This window comes from Pseudonaja textilis, chromosome 1 (assembly GCF_049901715.1).
Source record: "Pseudonaja textilis isolate UNSWEBS1 chromosome 1, rPseTex1.2, whole genome shotgun sequence".
In the NCBI taxonomy this organism is placed as follows: Eukaryota; Metazoa; Chordata; class Lepidosauria; order Squamata; family Elapidae; genus Pseudonaja; species Pseudonaja textilis.
This window is the reverse complement of record NC_141990.1, coordinates 189,206,521-189,224,098: the sequence shown is the minus strand read 5'-3', so window position 1 is coordinate 189,224,098 and position 17,578 is coordinate 189,206,521. Positions and strand designations below refer to the sequence as shown.

At 39.0% G+C, this 17,578-nt stretch overlaps 1 protein-coding gene across 2 annotated transcripts in view; it reads right to left on the bottom strand.

The window, feature by feature from the left end:
• The window catches only part of ABCB11 (ATP binding cassette subfamily B member 11), a 90,727-nt gene extending 80,415 nt beyond the window's left edge, over nucleotides 1-10,312 (bottom strand). The window contains exons 1-2 of one of the 2 annotated variants that reach the window (XM_087919990.1): nucleotides 10,208-10,312; nucleotides 3,734-4,069 (exon numbers count right to left, since the gene is read on the bottom strand). The gene's annotated coding sequence lies outside the window, so the exon portion shown is untranslated. The remainder of the gene's footprint in view (nucleotides 1-3,733; nucleotides 4,070-10,207) is intronic. The other variant, XM_087919989.1, reaches the window with a different exon arrangement.
• Between the last annotated feature and the right edge of the window lie 7,266 nt (nucleotides 10,313-17,578).

The following is a 17,578-nucleotide window of genomic DNA, read 5'->3' as shown; positions in this document are numbered from 1 at the left end:
TGATTAAGGCATCCTTATATCCATTCAGCCCATCATTGCCCAATAAGTGCATCATGAGCAAAGTCATGGAATCAATCATTAACCAATCCATAACCCTCCACTTAGAGTCAACTAACTACTCTCCAAAAAACAATTTGGTTTCAGGAAAAAATTGTTTTGTAATCTATTCTACTTGACCAGGGTAAAGCAATAGATGCAATTTACATAGACTTCTGCAAAGCCTTTGATTCAGTGGTACAGGACAAACTACTGTAAAAACTAAACTCTTACAGCATTTCCAGATCCCTCCATAAGCGGATTACTGTGTTCCTGTCAAGCAGGCAACAAATAGTAAAAATAGGGAGCGCTATATCAAGCCCTGCTCCAGTTAACAGTGGTGTCCCCCAAGGCAGAGTTCTAGGACCCACACTTTTTATACTCTATATAAACGACGTTTGCAATCACCTTATAAGCAACTGCATTCTTTTCACTGATGACGTAAAACTATTCAACACAACCAACAATGCTACTGTCCTTCAAAGAAACCTTGATTATGTGTCTGAATGGTCAAACAATTGGTAACTCCAAATCTCAACCAACAAATGTTCTGGCCTACACATTGGAAAAAAAAAATCAGTACACCAAATAAAGGCTAGGCAGATATAATTTTGTTAATGACTCTCACTCTGTCTAGGACCTTGGACTATTCATTTCAAATGACCTAAGCACCAGAGCTCACTGTAACAGCATTGCCAAAAAGGCATTAAGAGTTGTAAATATAATCTTATGAAGCTTTTCCTCCAGTAATATTGAATTGCAAACTAGGACATACAAACCTTTGCTAGACCAATACTCGAATACAGCTCATCTGTCTGTATCTGCACTGTACAGGCAAAACTCGAAAAATTAGAATATCGTGCAAAAGTTCATTTATTGCAGTAATGCAACTTAAAAGGTGAAACCAATATATGAGATAGACTCATTACATGCAAAGCAAGATAGTTCAAACTGTGATTTGTCATAATTGTGATGATTATGGCTTACAGCTCATGAAAACCCCAAATCCACAATCTCAGAAAATTAGAATATTGTAAACAGGTTCAATATTCTAGGCTCAAAGTGTCCCACTCTAATTAGCTAGTTAAGCATAACACCTGCAAAGGGTTCCTGAGCCTTTTTTTTTTTTTTTTGAACAAATTTTATTGATTTTCCAAAACAATACATAGACAAATAAAACATAAAATATAATGACATAGGAATTTTTTTTTCTTTAAAAAGCCAATACAACAACTTATTTAAAGACAGAATTATTCCAAGTTATCACATTTCCAAACAAGCACAATTTGATATATATATTTACCTTATCTGTTCATCTTCATATCTTATCCCAAACTTCTCTTTATTACTTCTTTTCCTTCTATTTATTCAAATTATATCTCTTTAACTTTAGATTGTATACATTTTTTATATCCATCTGTCTTATACATTTTCATTATTCTCTTCCAATAAAAAACAAACAAACAAACAAGACATAAAACATAAAAACATAAACATTTTTCTGAAAGTTGCTTAATCCCGGGCTAAAACTCATCATACAGACACCTCTTCAAAAATCATGTTCCTTTTATATATCATTCCATTTTCTATATAGCTTCTTCCTTTTTTTAACTCTCTTAATTTTATTCTACTCATCTCAGTTCAAGTCATAATACTTAACATTCTTTGTCTGTTCTCAACTATCCATTCATTTTTTCTCTTTAAACAAAACCTCTCCTGTACACTAATTAGAGTATGACGCCTTTAACTCTTTCCCCTAACCTGATAATACTTAATATCACACATAACTTGTATTGGGATTCTGTTTAGCACATCCTAAAGTCACACAATATATTATATAAAGAGAAAAAGAAAAATTTTAATCGTACCTATTAATACTTATTTATATATTTATATCTTAAACATTTTATTCTATAAATGCCTATAATAACACAATCTTATGTACCTTACAGAATCCCTTTTTCAATTAAATTTACCCATTGTCTATAAATAAATTTTGTTTCTTCAAATCTTGCTTCCCATCATTGAAACTTCTCACCCCTTCCTTTCTCCCTTGCTTCTTTTTTTCCTTACCCTGTTCACCCCTTTGTCTTTCCACCTGCCTTTTCTTCTTGTGCTTTCCCCCTTCCTGTTGTTTCCTAATCTTATATCTACCCTTCAACTCATTTTTATCTTTTTTGGTTGTTTTTTTAAGTTTTAAAATCCCTTTTTCCTTTTCCTCTTCCTCCTTCTTCTCCCCCAGTAGGGTCACATGTTCATCAAAAATGGTTCCTTCTTTGTCCCAATTATCCTGCTGCGCAATCAATTCTCCATAGGAATGCACCGCCATTTCTAGAGATTGAAAAAGAATGTCCAAGGTATCTTTCCAGTCTTGTTCTTCCTTTTTATATTTTAGATATTCAGTTTTAAATTCATCCAAAAGTGGTGCCATTATGAAGAGGAAAATTTTTTCCCAAAACAACCACCCGAGTGTTTTTAAACAAAGAAAAAAAAAGTTTCCCGAAAGATGCAAAGTCACCAAACAATCCAGATAAACTATTTCATTTAGCACTTTTCCCCTTCTTCCATTTCTTTTTCTGGTGTTGCTATTAAATCACAAAATTCCAATTATAATATGTCTTTTGAAGTCTTATTAATGTTCAAATGGCTCTTTAACATTCTAGGCAGTCTGCTCCTTATTTTCAATTTCAATTTTTTTCCCTCTCCCTTCCCACTCACAGCAGAAGAAAAAAATTTCTTTAAATATTTAGAAATCCATATCCCTTTGGCATTAGCACAATCTTTAGCATTTAGCATACCTTCAATGCGGGTTTCCGATTTATCTCAAGGCTGTTCCGTTTGGAAGGAGAGTGAAAAGAAAAAAAAGTTTTCCCTTTGATATCCATTCACTGCTTACTCAGTCTGGGAACAATGTGTCTTTAGTAGGTGTTAAATACCAGGATACTTTCACTGTTCCTTTGTCCCGGTCAGCAAAATCAGTTTCATTTCTTCACAAACCCCTCCAGCACATTTCTTTCCCCGGCTGGGCTCTTCTAAATGGCGGCCATAAAAGATCGCCGTTCAGTTGCCGTCGGAGAGGGAGATTTAGCCGGCTAGGGAAGAGAGATGCGATGTCTCTCGTCCCTGCCAGAACCCCCCAGTCTTCACCACCTTCTTCAAAGGTGGCTTAGCCCCGAAGCCAAATGGCTCGAGGCACTCAGGCAGTGAACACAGGCAGAAACCGTGCAGAGCCACGGAATCCTGCCTGCACTGAAGAACCACAAGCCGGAAGTGTCCAGGGTTCCTGAGCCTTTAAATGGTCTCTCAGTCTGGTTCAGTAGGAAGCACAATCATGGGAAAAACTGCTGACTGACAGTTGTGCAGAAAACCATCATTGACACCCTCCATAAGGAGGGAAAGCCTCAAAAGAAGTTGGATGTTCCCAAAGTGCTGTATCAAAGCACATTAATAGAAAATTATGTGGAAGGGAAAAGTGTGGAAGAAAAAGGTGCACAAGCAGCAGGGATGACCACAGCCTGGAGAGAATTGTCAAGAAAAGGCCATCCAAAAGTGTTGGGGACTTTCACAAGGAATGGACTGAGGCTGGAGTCAGTGCATCAAGAGCCACCACACACAGATGGATCCTGGACATGGGCTTCAAATGTTGTATTCCTCTTGTCAAGCCGCTTCTGAACAACAAACGTCAGATGCGTCTTACCTGGGCTAAAGAAAAACAGAACTGGTCTGTTGCTCAGTGGTCCAAAGTCCTCTTTTTCTGATGAGAGCAACTTTTGCATCTCATTTGGAAACCAAGGACCCAGAGTCTGGAGGAAGAATGAAGAGACACTGCAAGATGCTTGAAGTCCAGTGTGAATTTTCCACAGTCTGTGTTGATTTGGGGAGCCATGTCATCTGCTGGTGTTGGTCCACTGTGCTTCATTAAGTCCAGGGTCAACACAGCCCTCTACCAGGAGATTTTGGAGCACTCCATGCTTCAGTCAGCTTTATGGGGATGCTGACTTCATTTTCCAGCAGGACTTGGCACCTGCCCACCCTGCCAAAAGCACCAAAACCTGGTTCACTGACCATGGGATTACTTTGCTTGATTGGCCAGCAAACTCGCCTGACCTGAACCCCATAGAGAATCTAGGGGGCATTGCCAAGAGAAAGATGAGAGACATAAGACCGAACAATGCAGAAGATCTGAAGGCGGCTATTGAAGCATCCTGGTCTTCCATAACACCTCAGCAGTGCCACAGGCTGATAGCTTCCATGCCACGCCGCACTGAGGCAGTAATTGCTGCAAAAGGGGCCCAAACCAAGTACTGAGTACATATGCATGCTTATACTTTTCAGAAATCCGATATTGTTCTATGTACAATCCTTGTTTTATTGATTGCATGTAATATTCTATTTTTCTGAGATTGTGGATTTGGGGTTTTCATGAACTGTAAGGCATCATCATCACAATTATGACAAATCACGGCTTGAACTATCTTGCTTTGCATGTAATGAGTCTATCTCATATATTAGGTTCACCTTTTAAGTTGCATTACTGAAATAAATGAACTTTTTCACGGTATTCTAATTTTTCGAGTTTCACCTGTATATGGAATTTCACCACTTCTACACCCATGTACCTTTGATCAACCAGTTAAATTCAATAAAGAGTAACATGTCCCTGTGGAATGCTATAATTTGTTCTTTTGATGGAAGTTCTTAGTATGTGGATAGGAAGGATAAATTTTACAATTCAAGCTGCAAATTGTTCTATCATACCCTCTTATTCACTTTCCATGTAAGAAGTATAATAGCTGTGTTAGATTCAGGGTATTGGTCCATCTATCTGTTGAGCATTATCAACTGACCATCTTTCATTGACCATGTTGAAGCATGAGTCAAGAGTATTCTTGTGTATATATATATAAAAAATGAACTTCTTTAAAACTCGTGGGGAGAACCAAATGGCAAGAAAGGCGGTGCCTCCCTTGTTTTTTGGAGTAGGTCATCCTGCAGGAATAAGCCTCATCCAGCTCTTAATTAGGGACAATACTGATCCCAGTAGCTGTTTTTTTCTAACATTTTGATCCACAGATGCGATAAAGAGGTGAGCAGCAAGCTTAGCCTACTGCTGTTGTGATGTGTTTGCAAAGCTTCCCGAAAAGGGCTTGAAGGGATTCAAGAAATATGAAATGCTAAATCACGACTTATTTTAACCACACCTGAATATGTGGCATTTTGAATATGCCACAACTAGTTAAGATCATACCACATGCTGAATTAAAAACAAATCACAATCTAGTTTGGGGAAATAGATAAGTGAATAGATAATCTTCACTGAGCCACAGTTTGACTGTTTTTAATTCAAAGAAGCCCGATCAGAATTTTCTTACTTTCGCAGTTCAAAACCAAAGAGTGCAAAGCAAATTCCAATTCATTTTTGCTCGTTAGACATATGCAATTACTGTATCATAGGAAGAGCTCTGCAGCACACCAAATTGTTTGCTAAATCCAGTCTTGCCCATGCCAATGGAAATTGTGTCTCTGACCCCTTAATTGGAAAGATGCTAAATTAAACCTGATATTTTTTTTCGGCACGTGTTTAGTCGTGGCTTCTGAGCGCACTCGTTGTGGGCTCTCGAGATGTCGCTGAACTTTTCATGAGCTGTAAGCCATCATCATCACAATTACGACAAATCGCGGCTTGAACTATCTTGCTTTGCATGTAATGAGTATCTCATATATTAGTTTCACTGTTTAAGTTGCATTACTGAAATAATTATTTTGCACGATATTCTAATTTTTCGAGTTTCACCTGTATATCAGGCATAAATACAATTGAGTGAATCCAGAAGTATTTCATGAGAAGAGTACTATACTCCTCTACTCACAACAGAATACCCTATATCACCAGGCTTGAAATTTTGGGCTTGGACAACCTTGAACTACATCGCCTATGGTTGGACTTAAGCGTAGTGAACAAAATTATCTGCTACAATGTCCTACCAGTCAATGACTTCTTCAGCTTCAACCACAACAATACAAGAGCACACAACAGATACAAACTCAATGTAAACCATTCCAACCTTGATTGCAGAAAGTACGACTTCAGCAACATAGTAGTCAATGCCTGGACTGCACTACTTGACTCTGTTGTTACATCCTCAAACCCCCACTCCTTTAACCTTAAACTATCCACTATTGATCTTACCCCATTCCTAAGAGACATGCTTAAGTGCACAATTGTGCCTACCGTCCCTGTCCTACTTTCTCCATTTATTCGTACCTGTTTCCTGTATTCTTACTCATGTTTATACTTATACCTATTATCTTGTAAGCAATTGAAAAATCAAATAAAAAAATAAATAAAATACCTTTACAATGTTCTGAATTGCATACTCTAGTTACCAAGAAACTACATTGCTGGAAATATATGTTATTTTTTTAAACCCTCCTTTGCTTTTTTGCAATTTGTTTGCTATTTGAGTTCTTTTTAATCCCGTCCCTTTCACAGATATACTAATTCTCTTTAAATGTTTAACACAGATAAGTCTAACTGCTGATTACACAACCTCAATCAATTGGACATCAGAAGATAACACAACGCCCTAAATCTTTTCCAAGGTGTTTTATGCTTTCTCTTTTTATTTTTTTTAAACCGGGTTTTAAATGAGCCTCACAAGAGATGACTTCAGGACTCAAAATGGCTTCTAAGAATTGGGAAATGGCTAATAGTTGGAGGCATCAGAATTTGAAGATGCTTCCATCCTTGGGTTCACGTTTGTCTACCTGAAACCTTTTCTATTTCCATTATTTGCTAGAGCTTGTCCATGTAGGAACTGTGCATTGAAATATGGCAACATCACAATAATTGGACTCTATATGCTCAGTCACAACATATCTGCTGGCTGAAAGGAAGATCTTGCTTAAATCCAACTTTTTTTTTACTAAAGTTCCATATTGACCCTCTCTGGCCAAAGGGAACCTAAGGCAGAGAATAATTTTGAGAAATCAATGACTAGCAAATTGGGACATCAATATTCTTCCTTCATTGCTCAGCCTCTTAATGGCTGCTAGCCTGGCAAGGGAACCAAAAGCAGTGTGTGCAATGCTGCCTAATAAACTACCTCAGGCACACAAACTGACCTACGGTAACAACACACACTAGCAACAAGGACAACTTTAAAACCAAACAAACCAGAAGCTGTTTAAAAGAACAAACAAAAAAAGAGGGAGGGTTACAATGATGTCCACAGGAGGGACAAGGAAGTCAGAATGACGAAAATGGCATTATGATCTGTTGATACAAGCCCTGCCTTTTTTCTAGATGCATCATAAAGTTTCATGCACGCCCAGAAGTGGCGGTGTTCGTAACAGAAAGGGATAGCACCATTTGAGTCTCTGTCATAAATACCAGGTTTCTGTGGATCCTGGTGGAGGGATCTAGTGCATGAATGAGAGAAGTCTAAATAGTACAGTTGGGGAAGAGCCCCCTGTTTAAAGCAAAATTAAATGAATGGAGAAATATGTTGGGAAGGGAAGGCTATGGATGGGAGCCAAGACAAGTGAGCTCGTCCATCAGCATTGTTGACACATTAAAAAAAAATAGATCAAAGTTAATTGAGTCAATATAGCATGACAGAGTGGCACAGCCAGTCAGGACAAGGGATTAGTAACACTGAAGCAATAGATTGACTGATGTGAATGTACTTCATTCTATGCCTCACACAATCTCACACCTTATCCAAGACATTGTGATTAGGGCAATGGATGAGGTCCTGGCCTGTCAGATCCTAAAGCCAACTCTCTTAGAGCCAGGACTCATTGCTTAAGTGGGGTCTTGTCTCTACCCCTCAGTGTGACTGTGGTGCTCCTCGACAAAATATCCATCACATTGTGTCCGAATGTCCATTGAAAGCTTACATCAGCCTTGAACAGCTGAGTGAATTGGGCATTGGCATTTGAGCTACTGTAAGTCCATGTATTTGCCATACACTAAATAAATACCTGCAGATATGCAGATGATACCACTCTAATGGCAGAAAGTGAAGAGGAACTAAAGATGCAAGTGAAGAAGGAGAGTGCAAAAGTTGGCTTGAAAGTCAACATTAAGAAAACTAAGATCATGGCACCTGGCCCTCTCAATTCCTGGCAAATAGATGGGAAAGAAATGAAGGTAGTGACAGTTTTTATTTTCCTGGTCTCCAAGATCACCGCAGGTGGGGACTGCAGCCAAAAAATTAAAAAAATGCTTGCTCCTGGGGAAGAAAGCTATGGAAAATCTAGACAGCATACTAAAAAGCAGAGATACCACTCTGCCAACAAAAGTGCATATAGTCAAGGCTATGCTTTTCCCAGTTGCAATGTATGGCTGTGAAAGTTGGACCATAAGAAAGACTGAATGCCAAAGAATTGAGGCCTTTGAACTATGGGGCTGGAGAAGACTCCTGCGAGTCCCTTGGACTGCAAGGTGATCAAACTGGTCAGTCCTAGAGGAGATCAACCCTGACTGCTCTTTAGAAGGTCAGATCCTGAAGATGAAACTCAAATACTTTGGCTATCTAATGAGAAGGAAGGACTCACTAGAGAAGAGCCTAATGCTGGGAAAGACTTAGGGCAACAAAAGAAAGGGACGACAGAGAATAAGGTGGCTAGCTGGAGTCACTGAAGTAGTCGGCGTGAGCTTAAATGGACTCCGGGGGATAGTAGAGGACAAGAAGGCCTGGAGAAATGTTGTCCATGGGGTCGTGCTGGGTTGGACATGACTTCGCAACTAACAACAACTACAAATAAATAAATAAATAAACCATCATGGCTTTTAACGCCAACGGTCTTCTTTTCACCATCATATTTTGGACACATTGTGCAAATACTTGGCTTTCTTTGCTAATCCATAGCGTTGCAAAAGGTAGATAGAAAGAAAGATGATGACCAACAACAAGGTGGTTGGACTTGATTCCAGCAACAATGGGTGTAACGTTGGAGGACCTGAAGGGCCAGGTTTGGAAAGTGATTGTCCTGGACAAGTTCTATGTAATCTCTAAAAGTTGACAGCAACTTGATAGAGTGTAATAAACCCAACAGAGATATAAACCTCAGTATGTATCAACCCAGAACAAGATATGCAGTGGGAATGTTTTCAGCGCGTATGTATGTGTACATTATTGAACACATAGGTACACACACACACACACACACTCTTACATAACACTGAATGTAAACATGACAAATGAACCATTTAAGTTGCCACATAAATGCGTTTGACCCTTTGGTCTGAATTGTTATTCCTTAGGCTCTTGAAATGTATAATAACATAATAATAGAAATGCAGTATCCAAGACACTACACTGATTTCTTTAAAATCTGTATAGATTATGAGTTATTTTCTCTTTCAGGAATGAATATAAAAGGATGGGTTAGATGTGGGACATAATGCAAGGGCATATCCGCCACTCAAGCTGTCTTATTTATTTATGTATTGATTCAATTTATATGGCTGCCCATCTTACAAAAGCAGTTCTGAGCAGTTAATATAACATAACTATTCCAAATACAGAAGAAACAACAATATACTGTAAAAACATACAATGGCAATTCAGAATAAGAACCAATCAACAGCAACCAATAGTAGCACTTTAGAAATTTAACTACCCTCTCAACCTTTCCATTTAATTCAGAGGGCCCCCAAAGCACATACATATATTTAAAATATCAAAACACCAAATCCTCGATTTTCCACCTCATATATAATTCTGTTTTAATATAGTCTAAAAAGGAGAGGTTAATGGCTTTTCAATACAAAACTAAATATTATTAATTCCATTCTTACACCTTACTGAAAGTTCCTTATGTGGTCTTGCTGTATAGGTATACTTTAGAAGATGTTTTCATTGATATTTCTATCATCTGTCATTAAAGGTACAGTTTAGAAAATCCATCCATTCTATCCACAAAAAGATCTCTTACATAATATCATTAATCCAAACAAAACAGAATTTTATAGATTTTTTTAAAAAGATGAACTTTATACTATTAACAGAGCAAGCACCTTTATTCCTTCAAATTACAGTAAGACTATGAGAATCTGGTCATAATAATTTTAAAATGATTTCTCTTTTATCTTGTTCAAGGTGTCCTATTTTTTTAACATTTTTTCCCTAAATCTAAAATAGTAAAAAAAAAAAAAACTCACCAAAAGAGGATTTGAAAAACAAAAAGAAATAAGTATCAAATATTCCAGTGCCGCCACATTAACCAATAATGCGTCTGTTCATTTTCAATGTCCATCAACTTTTGCATACTAACTTAGTGTTCAGGAATTAAGCCTCTACGTTGCCCATGATTATTTACCTATAGGTCAGTAGCCGCAAAGTCACCCAAGTTCGTTGACATCCCATGTAGAATTTTAACTTGACCGCTTCATCACACAGCTGAATAGCCAATTTGGGGTGGAGGTGGGAGGAGGCAGATAAGGAGATGCACTGAAATGTTTATTCTCAAGCCAGGGAAGAAAAAAAATGAAGAATTTCCTACCATTTCATTCCGGCAATTATTACATTACATTGCGTACTACCACACAATTCTGTAAGAAAATTAAAATGAAGTTAGAAGATTGCCATTTCTCTCAGTTTCCTCTCGTCTTTGAAAATTACAGGTAGCTCTCGACTTACAACAATTCATTTAGTGACCATTTAAAGTTACAAGGGCACTGAAAAAAGTGACTTGTGACTGTTTTCACACTTGCGCATGTTGCAGTAGTAGTGTCGTGGTCATGTGATCAAAATTAAAATGCTTGGCCCAGTGGTGGGATTCATTTTTTTTTTAACTACTGGTTCTGTGGGCGTGGCTTGGTGGGCGTGGCAGGGGAAGGATACTGTAAAATCTCCAGTCAGAGGTGGGATTTGCCGGTTCTCCAAACTATTCAAAATTTCCGCTACTAGTTCTCCAGAACTGGTCAGAACCTGCTGATTACCCCCTCTGGCTTGGCCACTGACTCATATTTATGACGGTGACAGTGTCTTCATGACCTTCTGATGAGCAAAGCCAATGGGGAAGCCAGATTTACTTAGTAAGTAACAACTGTGTGACTAACTTAACATCTGCAGTGATTCACTTAACAACTGTGCCAAGAGAGGCCGTAAAATGGGGCAAAACTCACTTAACAAATGCCTCATTTAGCGACATTAATTTTGGCCTCAATTGTAAGCTGATGACTACTTGTATTGCACTAGGTCATATTGAAAACTAAGGTTTAAAAATACAGTTCCTTTTGGGAAAATTAGCATATCTAAGCTCATATTTTCCATTTGGCGTCTGGACAATTAACCTGCCAATTTTTACTGTAAAGTTCCTTTTAAAATCTAAAATCCACCCCCTTTCAAAAAAAAAAGGGGGGGGGATCTATAAGTCAGATTCTGTCCTGGGGAGAATTTACTCCCTCTGGAATTCAATATTTCTCCTAGGCTGTGTAGGCTTCCTTTAGTGTGCCATTCATCCAAACGCCTCATGACAGCAAACGCAGAAAGAATTCAGTCATGTCCCTTGATTTCTCCTGTTATTTTTATACTCTTTTGGGCATTTCACTGTCCTGCCATGTCACCATCGGCTTTCAGAATTGGACAGGAATGACCAAGTGCAGGGATTAACCTTTCTCCTTTAAATCATGCCCCGGGAACAAAGCCAAGCCAAGATGATAAGAATAAAATTGAGATTATAGTGGCATTTTATGTTATCAATGATTATGGTTGCATTACATATAAAACACAAGAAATAAGAACAACTAGACACAAGGACAGTGATTATCTTAAAGCAACTCAAAGTCCTCACTGAAGATGGGTGTGTTCACTTTTTTTTTTTACCCAGAGGGAATCACCTTTTTCCATTTATTGAGAAAGTTCTCCAAAAGCAAGAGCATCTCTGAAAGGAACCCTCCCCCCACCCTGGACATCTCATTGTCTAATTAGGATCAAAGCCATATAGGATTCAAAACATCTTAATTATGCTGAGAAAACAATGGGCAATGCTTATTCTGAGCTATCGGTCCTGGGGTGCAAGAATTAGAACAACCCCTAGATGGCAGCACAGAAATCCAAAAACCACTAGCTTTTTTGGTGCCATCTTATGACCACCTGGAATTCTGCAGCTCAGATTTGGTTATGCTAGCATCTTTTGAAATGGGCACAAATGACACATGCCACTTTATAGATTGAATTGGGATTTCTTAAAACTTATTTAGACTGGCCGAAAGTTGTTTAGCATCTGGATGTGTATACATCTGACCATAGCTATGTTTACTCAATGCTCAATTATATTAGGCTGAGTTGTAATTGGTTCTGGCTAACCCACACACTAGTAGTGGGATTCAAACATTTTTACTACCAGTTCTGTGGGCGTGGCTTGGTGGGCGTGGCAAGGGAAAGATACTGTAAGATCTGCTGACAGAGGTGGTTTGTGCTGTCCAGACAGTTTAGAGTTCATGGGATTTGGGATAGTTAATTAGGAATTCAGAACTGTCCCCTTAAGGGAATGCATCATAGTAAATATAGTTAAGGTATCCTGGGAAATGTAGTCCATGTTATGTGGTCACATCTGTAATCCAGATTGGTCACTAAATTGACCCTTGTTGGGTTGGGGGAGCTCCCTCACTCTTGCCTGAATCCACCATACCATGCAGCTGCTTCAATCATCATGGGGATGAGACTTTATCTTTCTACACCACAATTCAGATATGCAAAGGATTGGACATTAAGAAGAATCTCATCATAAATGTGAGTTGATAAGGATGCCTGATGAACCAATAAAAAAGACTTTGTGTGGATGCTTTGTGGAGTTACTCTGTTTGCTTTATGCCATCCAGACAGTACTGAGCAGAACATGATATTTGCCAGTTCTCTGAACTACTCAAAATTTCCACTACTGGTTCTCCAGAACTGGTCAGAACCTGCTGAATCCCACCTCTGCCACACACTATTATACTCTGAAATGAGTGAAATGTTGGCCTCACTTTCTCTGACTCTTTTTCAAACTCTGAGATGACTTGTCACTTGTGCCAATACCCATCTGATGGAGCTGAAAACAATTCCTCAGAGAAGCAGGAGAAGGTCCCATTTCAAAAGCAGCCTTATGGAAGAGGAGGAGGAAGAGGAGGAGGAAGAGGAGGAGGAAGAGGAGGAGGAGGAGAACCCTAGGCTGGGACAAACCTAATCCCTTAAAACACCAGCAAATCCTCTTTAGAGTTGCTCCTTCCAAAGTGTCCTGCAGTGACACTACCATCTTAGGTAGGAAGTTTACGAAATATAGTCCCAAAGTACAATGGTTAGATCATCAACATCCACCGCAACATCACCTGCTCCCCACTCCACAATCACATGCTTAGCTCTACTTGGCCAAAAAAAAACCCCCAGTAATAATACTAACCATCTAAAATGTTGTCTTTTGTAAACAAGATGAGTTATCCAACCATTGATAAATTATCTGATTCTACTAAGCCTCTGAGATCTTGCCCTCACCTTTTGGGTTTGGTTTTCTAGCTTTTCTAGTACTGGGAGATGCTGTTGTTCCTTCTTTCTAAAACCATCCATTGATCTATATTTGCCCTTGAGGTGTTGTTCCTATGTTGTAATGTATAGGGAAGTTGTGTATGCATTGTATGCACAGATGAACAGCATAGAGGGATCCCATGTAGCCAATGCTCTAGTGGCTTTTTTAGAGCTTAGAATGAATAATTATAAATCACAGGGATGTCATTATGCTCTTTCATCTGAATGTTACTACAGTTGCAAAACTTACTTTTTGTGTGTATCCTTTCTGTGTCAGTTTGACCTAGTGGTTAAGGCACCAGGCTAGAAGCCAGAGACTGTGAGTTCTAGTCCCATTTTAGCCATGAAAATTGTCTCTGGGGGACCTCCCCAACTCACCTCATAGGGTTGTTATTGTGGGGAAAAACAGAAAGGATACAAGTTTGTTCATAGAGGGCTTTATATAAGGTTTGGGACCTTGCTTTTTAAAGGTCAAAGGCCTTTCCATTAAAGCCTATTCCTGTATAGTTTGTCTTATACACTGCTCAAAAAAAATAAAGGGAACACTTAAACAACACAGTGTAACTCCAAGTCAATCACACTTCTGTGAAATCAAACTGTCCCCTTAGGTAGCAACATTGACTGACAATCAATTTCACATGCTGTTGTGCAAATGGAATAGACCACAGGTGGAAAGCATAGGCAGTTAGCAAGACATCCCCAATAAAGGAGTGGTTCTGCAGGTGGTGACCACAGACCACTTCTCAGTTCCTATGCTTTCTGGCTGGTGGTTTGGTCACTTTTGAATGCTGGCGGTGCTTTCACTCTAGTGGTGGCATGAGACAGAGTCTACAACCTACACAAGTGGCTCAGGTAGTGCAGCTCATCCAGGATGGCACATCAATGCAAGCTGTGGCAAGAAGGTTTGCTGTGTCTGTCAGTATAGTGTCCAGAGCATGGAGGCGCTACCAGGAGACAGGCCAGTACTTCAGGAGATGTGGAGGAGGCCGTAGGAGGGCGACAACCCAGCATCAGGACCGCTACCTCCGCCTTTGTGCAAGGAGGGACAGGAGGAGCACTGCCAGAGCCCTGCAAAATGACCTCCAGCGGGCCACAAATGTGCATGTGGCTGCTCAAACGGTCAGAAACAGACTCCATGAGGGTAGTATGAGGGCCTGACGTCCACAGATGGGGGTTGTGCTTACAGCGCAACACTGTGCAGGACGTTTGGCATTTGCCAGAGAACACCAAGATTGGCAAATTCGCCACTGGAGCCCTGTGCTCTTCACAGATGAAAGCAGGTTCACACTGAGCACATGTGACAGACGTGACAGGGTCTGGGGACGCCGTGGAGAATGTTCTGCTGCCTGCAACATCCTCCAGCATGACCGGTTTGGCAGTGAGTCAGTAATGGTTTGGGGTGGCATTTCTTTCAGGGGCCGCACAGCCCTCCATGTGCTCCCCAGAGGTAGCCTGACTGCCATTAGGTACTGAGATGAGATCCTCAGACCCCTTGTGTGACCATATGCTGGTGCAGTTGGCCCTGGGTTCCTCTTAATGCAAGACAATGCTAGACCTCATATGGCTGGAGTGTGTCAGCAGTTCCTGCAAGACGAAGGCATTGATGCTATGGACTGGCCCGTCAGTTCCCCAGACCTAAATCCAATAGAGCACATCTGGGACATCATGTCTCGCTCCATCCACCAATGTCATGTTACACCACAGGCTGTCCAGGAGTTGGGAGATGCTTTAGTCCAGGTGTGGGAGGAGATTCCCTCAGGAGACCATCCGCCACCTCATCAGGAGCATGCCTAGGCGTTGTAGGGAAGGCATACAGGCACGTGGAGGCCACACACACTACTGAACCTCATTTTGACTTGTTTTAAGGACATTACATCAAAGTTGGATCAACCTGTAGTGGTTTTTTCCACTTTAATTTTGAGTGTAACTCCAAATCCAGACCTCCATGGGTTGCTAAATTTGATTTCCATTGCTAATTTTTGTGTGATTTTGTTGTCAGTACATTCAACTATGTAATGAACAAAGTATTTCATAAGAATATTTCATTCATTCAAATTTAGGATGTCTTATTTTTGTGTTCCCTTTTTTTTTTTGAGCAGTGTATAAAAGGTGAATATAGATAATGAAGTCATCGGATGGAATTTCTGTACCCAACCCTGCTTGGCTTCTATTCATTAACTCTGTGAACAATCAATGCATGATACATGTTCTGTTTGATTCTGAAGCATAAACTAAAAATAGTTTCACTGGATCCAGTCACCAGATTCTCAGTGATTTACTCACCTAACACAGATAGATACAAATGACGCTACATATTGAGTCACATGGTATGAGTAATGCCACCCACAAGTCATCTGTGTAACTTTTAAATGTACGATGCCCTTCAGAAGGATTGGATCTTAACATCCGTAATTATTAGTCAATATTATTAAAAGACCACCCTGTCTGGAGAACAAATAAAAGAATTCTCTTGTTGCCCAGTGATATTCTGTTTTTGGTCATATCAATCAGCTTCTGGATCACAAGTAAATACTCTATGTCTATATTGCAATTAAGATATTCTTCAACAAGCTAGATTCCCAGCTATCTTTTCTTTTCTTTTAAGATAACAAATAGGCCCCTAGTTTAATTCTCTCTCTTGGCCCCCACAATGTCATTATTCCCAGCCAATAAAAGTAGTTTCAACTATTGGAATCCAAAAGAGGAACAAGACTCTTTGAAACTGAAATGGGTTCTATATTGTACTTAAAAATTATAACCCACAAAGGAGAGATGAAAGCACCGGATTTACAAATTGAATTGGATGATTTTTACAAACTAAAAAGGATATGCAAATAATGCGTCAAAATAGGTGATGTGGATTACTTGTTTAATTTGGAATACAGGTAGTTCTCGACTTATGACTTCAATGGAGCCGAACATTTCTGCGGCTAAGTGAGACATCGGTAAAGTGAGTTTTGCCCCATTTGACGATCTTTCTTGCCACCGTTGTTAAGTGAATTATTGCAGGTGTTAAGTTAGTAACACAGTTGTTAAGTGAGACTGGCTTCCTCATTGGCTTTGCTTGTCAGAAAGTCACAAAAAATAACGATATGACACTGGGACATTCCAACCGTCATAAATAGGAGCCAGTTGCCAAGCATCTGAATTTTGATCACATGACCATGGGGAAGCTGGAACGGTCATAAGGGTGAAAACCGGTCATAAGTCACTTTTTTTCAATGCCGCTGTATCTTCAAACGGTCACTAAATAAACTGGTGTAAGTTCAGGATTGCCTGTATAAGAGTTCTACTGGAGTTACTGTGTTGTAATAACAAATAGTCTTTGATAAAGATGACAAGAATTTTGGAAGAGATGAGGATAATAGAAGAAAACAGATATTAGAAAATTTGTTTATGGGTCCTAAAGCTCTCAGTGATGAAAATAAAAATAAAAATGTAAAATTGATTTATTTGATTCTGGTTAAATAAAAGATTGTTATCTTTGTTGAAATTTATTGGTTGTTTTGACTGCTTAATTCTTTTTGGAAATGTTTAATTGGATATAACCAATTAGTTTGTAATATCTATGTTAGGACTTTTGATTTATAAACAAGTGGTTATTAATTCTGGTGATGTTTAAGTTTTTATTTTTTTACAACGTTTAATTGTTAATTGAGATTAGGTTTTGATTAAGAAAGGAATTAAGGGGATTTTCTTTAAATAGAAAGGGTGACAAATAGTTATGTTGTTAATTGAGTGTATTAACTTTTTCTGGACTTTTGCTAGTCAATAAGGACAGCTGAGGATTTAGAGATGCATCTGTAGAAAATGGGGTGAGGTATGGAATGAAGATGTATTTGGTTGTATTTTAAGAGACAATGATGAATTTAAAGTTAATGATGAACATACTTGCTGGGGTTGGAAAAGTTTCATCTTTCTTTTTTGGGGAGGAAACTTTTCTGCACGTTTAAAACTTTTTTTACTTTTTAAAATGAATTTTTGTATTAGGTTTCTGTATTCATTTTCTTGAATATTAATACAAC